Source organism: Danio rerio, chromosome 24 (genome assembly GCF_052040795.2).
Source record: "Danio rerio strain M-AB ecotype USA chromosome 24, GRCz13ab, whole genome shotgun sequence".
Lineage (NCBI taxonomy): Eukaryota > Metazoa > Chordata > Actinopteri > Cypriniformes > Danionidae > Danio > Danio rerio.
The window spans coordinates 1,233,379-1,242,874 of record NC_141044.1 but is presented as its reverse complement, the minus strand read 5'-3'; the positions used below and the strand labels follow the sequence as shown (position 1 = coordinate 1,242,874).

General features: G+C 32.0%; 1 protein-coding gene across 13 annotated transcripts in view; it reads left to right on the top strand.

The window, feature by feature from the left end:
- The first annotated feature begins 433 nt into the window (after positions 1-433).
- itgb1a (integrin, beta 1a) overlaps positions 434-9,496 on the top strand; it is a 45,811-nt gene continuing 36,748 nt past the window's right edge. For 8 of the 13 annotated variants that reach the window (XR_015524489.1, XR_015524487.1, XR_015524485.1 and 5 more), the window contains exon 1: positions 6,019-6,270. The gene's annotated coding sequence lies outside the window, so the exon portion shown is untranslated. Of the gene's footprint in view, positions 626-6,018; positions 6,271-9,496 lie in introns of those variants that run through there. The other 5 variants (XR_015524490.1, XR_015524488.1, XR_015524486.1 and 2 more) reach the window with 1 other exon arrangement.

Below are 9,496 nucleotides of genomic sequence, written 5' to 3'. Positions count from 1 at the left end.
CAAAAAATAAAACCACGCCCCCTACTCAATATTCATAATTCAATAAAACTACCTGGATTATACAGACTTTTTACACAGAAAGCGATTAAGGTTGTGTGTACACTACAAATTCAGTCAAAAACTGAACACTTTTCAAGTATTTTGCCTGTTTGATGACCAACAACATCCTGTTTGTCAGTGAAATGTGTAATTGTAAACAACCGAAAATAAAAGCTTTTGAAAACGATTACGTCACGCGCGCGCACGCACACAGGCAAACAAACACACAATGGCGGAGCATATGGAAGTGTCGACGCTCAAGTGTTTCCTACCTGATCTCCAGGGAAGAATAGGACATTACTTTTAATACAGACCCACCACCGAAGTGCTTAATAAGATACAATAGGTGGCGATAGTACTCCAAAACAGTACTGAACGGCCAGTAAACAAAAGAGAAGAAGAAGAACACCAACGGTGGCGTAACATGCTAGTGTTGTTGTTGCTCGAGTGTTTGCTAATGTTTATTAGCGAAATCTGTATTTACTTCACATCACAACCAACAGTGGATGCTCATCTCACACCAACAGCAAATTGAAGATAGACATCAGCGTCAAACCGCCGACGACACGTCTTCAGTTTCCTACAGGTAACGTTACTGTTTACTGTCAATGCACAGCGCCGAGTACTGGCCTGGCATACTTAATACTGGGGTAAAGTTAGCTTTATATTTGCACATTCAGACTTTCTCCTTCACAATATAATTCCAGAAAAGTATTGTTTGTGAATTAACCAATCGCTGACAAGTTACAACATTGTTTACAGTCATTTAAATGGTGCTAATGTTGTTTTGGAGTCATATTAACATGCCATTTCAGACCCAATATTCAAAATAGTGTTGTAAACAACATGGAGATCATGTCACTGTTCATAAATGATCTAATGTGCGAATATAAAGCCAACTTGTTTAAACTTTAATAGACTTATACGCTCTAAAACTGTGTGTACATTTATGTAAATGTGAAACTTGTTGTTTTTTTATTTGTTTCTGTAATGGGATAAAGATAACATCATTTACAACAACACTGTGGTATTTATTTTGATATGAATGTAGCTAAAGTAGATAAACACTGACTTATAAAACCTTAATACATAAATACAACGAGAAAAAAAGATTTATAGATGAATGAACAAACATAAATAAGTAATTAAAGAGAAGCGAAAAAATAGTCAAACAAATGAGTATCTAAAAAACTAATAAGAATCAATAAAATGGTACAAAACGGGATGTGATATGAATATAATCTCCTTACAATTAAATGTATTCTTACAATAACACAGTTGTTTTAGCAGCTTTCTTTATATTTTGGCAGATAGGTGCATAAAAGAGTTCAAATCACTTCAAAATATCCTAATATTTGGTATACAATCAATAACTTTACATGTATGAATGAGAATAAGGCAGCAAAGAGTTAATAATGTCAACACATCATCCATTTGAGACGGATGGCCAAATAAAAATGTCATACATGTTGTATGCTGAAAAAACAAGCCAGGGGACACTGTCCTGAAATCTTTTACAAAGTTGCTGTCTAAAAATAAACAAAATTTTTTTTCAAAATTACAGAATGTACACTGTGAACAATTGTTTATTTTGAATTAAAGTGTAAAGAATTACAGGGATATATTGTGTAAACGTAGCATAATTCCGCATTCAGGACAGCAGAGGGCGCTGTTCAGCTGGCGATCACTAATGTGGCATTTCACATACATTTCAACAGAAATGACTATAGTTAAATAAGAGAATACAAGTTAAATGTGTTTAAAGTGGTGTAAAACTTTTCAATTACAGTTTTGGTGTTCATTTAATTTTAGGAATGTTGTAACTGGCTTTTTGTGTGTTTTGCTATATGTAAAGTGTGACTATTGTCATATAATATGTACACTGAATCTCTTGTTATCATTATCATTCTCTTCTCATCGTTTATTCCAGATGATCTGCTTGATTATTGGGCCATTAGTACACTTTATGCTGTTCATAAGCTTGTAACACGCATCAGTGACCACAAGAGGGCAGTGCTGTCTATACAATAACAATTACATCTTGAGTGTGTATGCAGTCTTAATTAATAGCTCTTCTGTATATTATTTTCCCCAATTTCAGTATAAGGTAAAGAGATTTCTAATCATTTCTAATCATAATAGTTTTAATAACTTATTTCTAATAACTGATTTCTTTTTTCTGTCATGATGACAGCACATAATATTAGACTAGATATTCTTCAAGACACTAGTGTTCAGCTTAAAGTGACATTTAAAGTCTTCACTAGGGTAAAGTTAGGGTAATTAGGCAAGTCATTGTATAACAGTGGCTTGTTCTGTAGACAATTCAAAACAAATATTGCTGAAGGGGGCCTAAAATGACCCTAAAATGGTTATAAAAAATGTAAAACTTATTTTAGGAAAAATAAAACAAATAAGATATTCTCCAGAAAAAAAACAATATTATAGGAAATACAGTGAAAAAATCCTGAATTTGTTCAACACTATTTTTGGAAATTGAAAAAAAAATTCACAGGAGGGCAAATAATTCTGACTTCAACTGTATACTGTATATATAAATAAATAGCCATGAGTCCAAAAACAAAATTCCATTATTTTGCTTTTTTTTTTTTTTTTAAGTTGCTCGGTTTCCAGTGTAAAATGTGTGAGTATTGAGAGAGGATCTGGTTGTGAAAGCTGCATCGCCTCTTTTGGGCGTCTCTTTCTCGTGTGCTTGCGTAATCATAGCAACCCAGACATTCTGGGTCTGTTTTCTGCACATAATTCAGGATATTTTCCCCTCATTCTTCTCTGTAATGCATCCACCCAATACTCTCACTATACTTAAATATCCTTCTTAGAATCTACTACTGTGTCACTTCTCTCTTTTTGACTCTTCACTTCTCTTTTTCTTGTCTTTGCAATATACATTTGATTTAAAGGTATTTATTTTCCCACATGAAAAATCTAGAGTTATTTATAGCTAATAATACTGTAGTGTTTTAAACCGTACCATAGTAAAGTACTTTGTAGTGGCGATTCTACCGTTGCTGTGGTATTAAAACAACTACAGTAATTGATCTGTTGTGATGATTCTACAGTTGCTATGGAAACACTGCGACTAAAGTAATTGATCTGTTGTGGTGATTCTACAGTTGCTTTGGTAACACACTGACTACGGTAATTGATCTGTCATGATGATTCTGCAGTTGCTATGGAAACACTGCAACTATAGTAATTGATTCTACAGTTGCTATTGTAACACAACGACTATAGTAAATAATCTGTTGTGGTGAATCTACAGTTTCTATGGAAACACTGCGACTAAAGTAATTGATCTGTTGTGGTGATTTTGCAGTTGCTAGGGTAACAACGACTATAGTAAATTATCTGTTGTGATCATTCTGCAGTTGCTATAGTAACACACTGACTACAGTAATTGATCTGTCATGATGATTCTGCAGTTGCTATGGAAACACTGGGACTATAGTAATTGATATGTTGTGGTGATTTTACAGTTGCTATGGTAACACAACAACTATAGTAATTTACCTGTTGTGATGATTCTAGAGTTGCTATGGAAACCACAACTATAGTAATATAAACAAATGAGCCGGTACTGTAGTTTTCTACAGCTAAAGGGTATATTATACTACAATATGCCACAGTTTACTGTAGTAAATTTAAAGTATACTGCATTATTTATTACAGTTAATCAGTACACTATAGGTAATGCTGGAAAAGTCATTAGTAAAGTGTTAACTATAATATATACAGTAATGGTCTAGTTCACTTTACTGTAGGATGGTTCAAAAACACTAAAATTTTACTACAGTTTACTATAGTATTTTTTTTCATTTGGTTTTTGTATTGCTTATCTATATTTAAAGAAGCAATGTCTTATTTTTTACTTCATAACACACATTGTGGATCTGCTTTTTAAAGAAATGTACATGTCAAAACTGTAGCACTAATATATTAATGATCAGTAATAATAGGAATTTCTACATCAGTCACCGTTATTTTTACTTAAATGTCAGGATTAAAACAGCTTATACGTGTTGGATTAACATTTAGTTTTATTAATAATTTTATTTATATTTTTATTTTCTGATTAGCTTTTTTCCCTTTATGTTTTTTAATGTGTTTACGGGATTAATTTATTTGAGTTGTTTTAATATATCAACTCAAACTGAATTAAAATGAAATAATTTCTTATCCAACTAGCTAACAAAATAAATGAGGATTTATTTCAGTTCATGTTTACTTGATTTCAATTAACACGGATGAAGGTTTTAGTTAACTCATAAAACCCCTGCGGTCGCCCTCAGGTGCTCTAGATGTGATTTCTTGAATCTACCGTGCTTTAAAGTACTCCTTTAAGTGTAAAGGGTGTCTTTGTTTGTTTCTCAGGAGTGTGTTGTAGATCACACAATCGCTGCTTGTTTCTGCAGCTCGCAGAAGTGGGCTTGACGAGAGCCTGAGCTGCGAAAAACAGCTATAGTTATAAATGTCAACTATTGTGCTCATTAATAAAGTTTATTAGGAGGTTAGAGGCAATGCATTATTAAGCCACAAGAGGCATTGCATTGTTAAGGTTTATTAATTTTTAAGAGTAATAGCAAATTATTATAATTAAATAATGACCGAAAATTGAATAATAACCAACGTTTACCCCAAAGTTACGCACATCACTTGTCAGTGTAATCATTTTATATATTGTTTTAGTATAATCATTTTAGTATTGGAATCAAATAAATTTTAGACAAGTCTTGGTTAAACTAGTTAAATGTATTATTAATGGGTTTACATTTTATTACATCTATAGCTATTTAGCTAATTAAAAGCTAAATTTAAAAAATTACATAAATTCCCTAAATATTCTGTATCATAATAACAAATGATAACAAACAAAAAATATTAAACAAAATACCATCATAAAACAGCTATTTTGTTTAGGTTTTAGTGGGCTAACAGCAATTTCTATAATAATAATAACTAAAATATATAATAATAACCAAAGTTATTTCACAATTATGACACTTTTTTTAATGGAATATTTTTGTTAATTAAATAAGTCGTTGACGAATCATGCTCAGATTGTTTATATGTGGGTACTGTTGGGGAATTTTTATTAGATTTTTAATTGTATTGTATTATTATTTATGTGTTTAGCCAATAAAATGCTTACATTTCCTAAATACTCTGTATCATAACAAAAATAATAATAATAATATTAAACAAACCACCAACACAAACAACTATTGTGTTCATTATTAATGTTTTAGTGCACTATTTACAATTTCTATATTAATAATAACTAAAATATAAAATAATAACCTAAGTTATATCACGATTATGACACTTTTTTAAGGTAATCTTTTTGGAAATTAAATAAGTCATTGACAAATCATGCTCAAATAGTTTATTTGTGGGTACGATTGGTGAATTTTTATTTAATTTTCTATTTTATTGTATTATTATACATGTGTTTTGCCAATAAAATGCTCACATTGCGTAAATATGCATCAAAATAACAAATATTTACAAACAAAGTATATATGATAAACAAAATATAACATAAAACTCCAATTAAATGTATTTAAATATAAATAAGTTATTATATTACATTAAGCAGGCTTAAAACAGTCATTGTATGCATTTAAAAAGGAAGTGTTATTTTAATAAATTAAATTAACATACAAAAGTGTCATAATGACTTATTAGTATTTTTGTTCAGTTTTTTCCCCTAAACTTCTTTGAGTGCACATTTATAGTTCTATATCAACTGACTCAATGTTGTTTTTGCAGAATTTATGTGACATTGCTATGTTTCCATGTCAGGTATTTTGGTTTATGTATCTATCCTTAATTTAGGGCACAGTATTTCTTTCTATCATAGTAGTTAGCGTGATTCTCCTGAGCAGTTCGTGTCGTCAAAAGACATTAAAATGACGTGTGCGGTGTTTTCTGTAGGGGCGGGGTCTGCGCGCTGACGTCACTACTCCATCAGCGCAGTGTTGAGCGTCCAGCCGCTCTTCACTAATGCGAAGAAACACACGATAATATAACCTGGAATACTTAATTTCACACCGACGGGCGCAGGATGGGCTTCTCCGTCTGATTAGTCCAGTCTGAAGGATTTAAAAGAAGATTTTAGAGGGTTAAAGGAAAACTGAAGGATACACGTTGACAAAGACCCGATGAGGCTTCGAAAGTGAAGAGAGAAAACTAGTAATTAAAGCCAAAAAGGTAAAGTTGCCGCGAAAATACTGTTCCTCGAATGAAAGATGGCTGTGTTTTCGGTGTGTTTCTCGTTTGTTTTTGTTTGTAATAACGCTGGAGTGTGTGTAAGGCAGATGTGAGTGACATAAAGGCAGAAATCTGAGGTAAAGTTGCTTGTGTGGCTCGAGTAACGGTCCGGCTCGCGGATATTTTGGGTGGTTTATAAAAAGAGGTTGTTCTTCGGTTTGGTTAGCCCTAAAGCCTCTCACTGACACCTCATTGCTAGTTTACGTCTTTTTCCGGATTTCTAGCACAAAAACGGAGTAAATTAATGCTTTTATTGTGACTTTTTTTCGGGTGTTTTGTTTTCTACATTCCATCTGTTTTCTACATCAATATACAGTAAATCTACACTTGTTGCTAGGTAGAATAGCCGTCCTGTTATTTGACGTTTGAGTTAATTTAACATACACATTCAAAATAATGACTTGTTCAAACTATGTATTTAAAACGAGTTGAAAAAATACAATATTAATTGTTTTTGTGGGACTACTTAATTGTTTTATGTTCACACAAAATTATTGATCCAGTTTACTTAATTGATTTGTGTTGGGAGTATTTTAACAGTGCAGAAAGCATATTAAATGCGAAATAAATGTCTTTAAACAATTTTTTAAAAAGTCTTTCAAGATGAAATGTCAAAATGTGGGTCAAATAATGTTCTGCCATCTTTCATATAAGATGTATCGGTAACTCTATAAAGTATTCACACTAATTACTGCTTATTAACCTGTCTATTATTAAGATGTGAACTATTTATTAGCACTTATAAAGTATGATCTTATTCAGAGATGCCCAAAGTAGGCCCATTGTAACCTTTGATTTGGCCCACCATCCCATCCGAGAGAGTGGCGAGAGTGAGGCGAATGCCTTTAAAGGAAATTGTCATTACTAATTTGACGTAACATTGTTTGTTTTATTCCTGAGCTACAAAAAAAAGCATGTTTTAATTAAATGTTGTAAATCAATCAGATTTGTTAAAATGTAAATGATGTCAGTCAATGGATAGAGAATGCAGTAGACATTGGTGAGCAAATTAAGACAAAAACTCGTGTAACTGCATTCTGTTATAAATGAGATTGTTTCTGTTTTTACTGAATAGGTTTGTTATAAAATGTAAAAAAAAATGATGTATTAGTTAATATAAAGCAATGTTTGATAATATTGTGAATTGTACATTAAATAATAAATTTACTGACCAGTATATTTATATCAAACTTACTTTTTCTAACCTGCACTTTCTAAAATATATATATACGAGGATGTGACTTTGCCAAATCTTATAGGCTGTGATCTTTAAATAGAGTGTTGTTGTATTAAATTAAATCATTATTATCATTATTTTTATATTTTTGCTCATATATTCTAATGCATTGGGGAAAACATTAACATTATATTTAAATTGACATTAAAATGTAGCATTTATTTCAAGCTTTTCATATTTCATGTTATTTAATCATCAAAATTACTAATAAAATTGTTACTACTATTTTGCATGTTGATTCTAACCAGGAGCAGTCATGGTTCATTTAGTTAGTTTTTTTATTGTGTATTATTTACCTTAGTATGTGTTTTTCTGTCATTTCAAATGCCACTTTATTTTCACTTTGTGCCAGTCTTACAGTTAGTGTGTCAGTGGGGGACAGTACAGTAGGTTGTGTGTGTGTGTGTGTGTGTGTGTGTGTGTGTGTGTGTGTGTGTGTGTGTGTGTGTGTGTGTGTGTGTGTGTGTGTGTGTGTGTGTGTGTGTCAAACAATAACATCTGTTTGGGTTGGTTATGTATTTGACAGAAAGAGAAAATGTTGACTTTAGTGATGACGAGGCTCCATTTAAACAGCTTAGGATGCGGTCTGACGTCATTAGTTGTAGTAACTATAACTAATAACTTATTTAAAGGAACGTGACCAACAGGGAACCAGTCATCAAATGATGACAAGAGATAGTTTAACATATAATCCATAGTTACATTTGACATTTTAGTGATGTCTAATAATATATAATAGTTTCTCTTTTTTTGCTCTGAAAGTGTATGTATGAACAATCTAAAGCTGGATTCTAATTGTATTGTTTTGAGGCTTAAAAAACACTTATTCTCTTTGACACACATATTGGAAACATAGAAAATATAAATGGGAAGGAAAAATCAGCTCTTTGCTGGTTGAGTCTCAAATATGAGCAAACCGAGTCTGCTTCCTAAAGCGTACAGATGTTCTTTGAAATGTCAATGCTCCAGGAAACAGACCGCATTGATTAATTGGATACAGTGACACCCTTGTACCCTTTTTAATCTGAAGAGGAACGTCTCGCTCTTTTGTCCTAGAGCAACCTTGTGTCTGACAGCAGAGGAGCTTTTTTAATCAGCTAAATGGAAGTAAGACTCCAGTGAAGGTGGAGTAAATCCGGTGTGTGTGCTCAGTTATATCTGTTGTTTGCTGACGGTACATTGACCTTTAACCTTCACAACATCTGCTGGACAGAAACTAATATCATTGGATTGACTATTTTGGCCATATTAGTGCAGGATGATACAATCACTGCAGAAAATGTCATTCTTAGAGGGTTTTGTCTTGTTTTTAGATGAAATAACAATTCTTAAAACAAGAAGGACTTTCTTTACTTGTTTTTAGAAGTAATGTCAAAATTAAGTGAGTTTTTACATAAATCAAGCAAAAATAATCAGCTTTTAGTTTGAAAAATATATTATTTTGCTTGTCTCACTGGCAGATAATTTAGCTTTTTTTAATGTAAAACTGACTTAATCTTGTTTAAGGATTTCTGAAAGCAGGACCATTTTTTACTTGTCAAGACAGTGCTTCTTTTATCTAGAAATGAGACAAAACCTCTAATTAAGAAAGACTTTTTTGCAGTAAAAGGGTTAGTTCACCCAAAATTGGAAGCTCTTGTCATTAACTACTCATCCTCATGTTATTACAAACTAGGGTTGCGCAATATACTGTTTTAGCGTTGATATTGCAATGTGTGCATCTGCAATAATCACATGCTGGATGTTGCTTTTATATTTGAGCAAGAGCCAAACAGCAAGATTTGTGTATTCTAACCATAATTATGTGAACTTTATCATCTGCATGTTTTTAAGGTCTGTGACTGTGCCTTCAGCCACAATAAATTGTATCATTTGTGACTTTATTAAAGGTTTATTTTATTTAATTTGAAACAATGAAGATTGTACAGT